A 3,004-nucleotide genomic window follows, 5' to 3' on the forward strand; every position below is an offset into this window, starting at 1 on the left:
AATGGGCTTCCATAGTGTGTTTGTATCCAACTCAACGGCTGTGTGTCAGCTTTCACTGTTCAACTGATGTTTGAATTCTTGATATGATCATCCATCGACTTTCAGATCATCCGTCGATGACTTGATTGATCATCCGTCGACTACTATGTTAAACATCCGTTGATAGTCATTTGATCATCCGTCGAAGCTTTGTTAATCATCCGTTAGTAGCTATTTTGGCACTTGACTTCATTTCACTTATGCAGAATTACAAGACATTGCTTATGTACAGTTAATCAACCTATTCTGCATATCTAGTTAAAGTCAACATGACTTATATACTACTTCAGATTCTATACAAAGGTGCATACAACACTGTGCTACAAACTTATTATTACATAAGCTACTCACTCGATGGATAATAAGTTAATCATCCGTCGGGACTATAATGAGTTATCCGTCAGGACTATAATTCTTATCCGTCGAGTGCTACTTTATTTCACTAAGTAAAATCTACTTAGATGTTTTGTTTAGGTAATCATCAAGTACACAACATATTCACAACAATCTCCCCCAATTTATGTCTACTGGAATTGTAGCCATAAATTAAGAGATACTTGATGATAACAAAACATCTTAAACATATACCTTTAAAGATAAGTAGATAAAACAGAAAGTGCTTCAATTTAAACAAAAATGTACAAGGTTTGGCTCACAGTCAGTTCAAGATGCTCCTCTAGTCTGAGCAGATTTTTCTAGATTCTTGAAGGTCTGGATCTTCTTCCAAGCTTTCTGTTGTTTTCTTCAATTTGATTCTGGAGCTGTCTGTAGAATTCTAATTCATCAGATTCTGAGAGATCTAACATTTCTTGCATTTCCAAGAGAGTCTCATTGCTAGAGATACTCATTTGGTCTTCTAATCTGAAGAATCTTCTCACACCCTTGTCATCCATGAATTCCATCAGCCAGTAGGGCCTTAGATGCACTCTTCTCCCTGTGTATGGGATGATAAGAGTTTTGGGTAGTGCATCTTTGGCTCTAACACTCCTTAGCTCTTCAATCTTCTTCAATACTAATCTTTTTGCAGTTACATTGAACCCAAAGTTTTTCTTGAAGGATGAGTAGACTTTGATCAACACAGCTTGGCTTTCTTGAAGTATCCTGTGAAGAGGCCACTGAATCTCCCTTCCCCTTTTGTACTTGAACACCAACCTTTCAGGTAGGTTTCTGTATGCATCAATTGCCCTTACCTCATCCAGCTCCTCCAGATAGAGGTTTAGATCTGAGAATTCTTTGATGTCACATAAGTACAAGTAGTCTCCCCTGTTGACCTTGGGTTGAGCTTTGACTACTGACTTGGATTTGAGAGGTGACAGCTTCACTTTCTTGATTGCCCTTGATTTTGTCCTTCTTGGCTTATTAAGAATTGGCAAGTTGAAGTCAGGAATTGGTAATTTATCCCACTTTATTGGCTCATCCTTTGGCACAATAGGCTCTCCATGTATGTTCCTGTAGGGGTCCACCACCCTTATGTCTTCAAACACCACAGAGGGCTTTGATGCTTGAGTTTCAGCTTGAGTGGATTCCTTTGGAAATTGATCTTCCAATTCCTTGTCAAAAACATCCAACTTTCTTTTTGTTCTTTTAGCCAGTTCTTTCTTTCTTGGGGATTTCTTCTGTTTTTCAATCTTCTTCTCTGATTCAGCAGCTTGAGATGGTTGAGAGGGAATTTGTTGAGAAGAATTCACAGCCTGTAGCTTGGCCAAGATAGCAAGTTGTTCTTTCTTTTGTTTAGACTTCTTTGTATCTAGAGCAGCTTGCCTCTTTTCCTGCTTCAATCTGGCTTTTTTTTCTTCCTTTGCATGAGCAAATTGTGGATGTCCAGCTACCACACAAATTTCCTTCCCATTTCTGAATATCTTTGCAATTCTCTTTCTTGAGGCTGAATCAGCTGGATCTTTGTAGAGGAGAATAGATCTTGACAGAAGCTTCTTTTCATCAGGCTTGGGTGTCTCATACACAGAATCCATAGGGTTCTTCAAAGATAACTTTGGATAGTTTGCCCTTGGTTTAAGAATTATCTCAGCCTTTGTAGTCTTGATGCAGGAAGATTGTCCTTTCTCCAGATAGTTCATGCTTATCTCATTCACATTGATTGGCTTGACATGAGAGTGATGGATGGCTGACTGATCTGGTTCCTTGACTAATTGAAACTTGAAGTTTCTCCCCCCCAGTTGGTCCTTTCTCCCCCTTACTTGATTCTATCTCCCCCTTTTTGTTATCATCAAGTGGAGGAGTTAGGCCCTGTGCTTTAGCCAGTTGCATAAGAAGATTTGTCTGAGTCTGTTGATTTTGAAGAAGTAGAGCCACTGAATTCTCAATAACTTGAACTCTGTTCTCCAGCTTGGCTATCTTCTTGTCAGAATCTGATTCTCTTCTCAACCTTCGTAATAGATCAAGCATGGTACCATATGGCATTATTGAATCCAGCTTCTCAGAGTTATATGTCTTTAAGTCAGCTATCTCCTTTTTCAATTCATCCACACTGAGATTCTGTCTTGAGTGTTGGATCTTCATTAAGTGCAAAGAGTCTAGATGAGTTTGAAGAACAGCCTTGGTACCAGCATCTGAAGCTTCCTGAAGGGCCTGCTGAATAGCTATGACTTGTTTTACCAAAGACACCTCAAATTGCCCTTGTGAAAATTCCTTTTCCCATGCCCATTTAGGTAAACTGAAAGCAGAACTTGGGTCTTCAGCTCCCCCTATGTTCATGCTTCCATCCAAAGAACCAGAGTCATCATCATCAGAATTTACTCCAAATTCTTCAGATGGCTCTCCAGCTTGAGAAGGCAGTCTGTTCACAGCAGCTTTATCTCTTTGAAGAGATTCTGTGGTGTGCACTAAATTCAAAGTCTGCTCTGCCTCCACATTGCCCTGAGCAGCCAACAGTTGATAGGCTGAAACAGGGTGAGTAAAAGTGTCAGCATCCAAGGAAATGTTATCAATTATAGCTTTGTAGTGTTGC

The sequence above is a fragment of the Apium graveolens genome, chromosome 6, assembly GCF_009905375.1.
Source record: "Apium graveolens cultivar Ventura chromosome 6, ASM990537v1, whole genome shotgun sequence".
NCBI lineage: Eukaryota > Viridiplantae > Streptophyta > Magnoliopsida > Apiales > Apiaceae > Apium > Apium graveolens.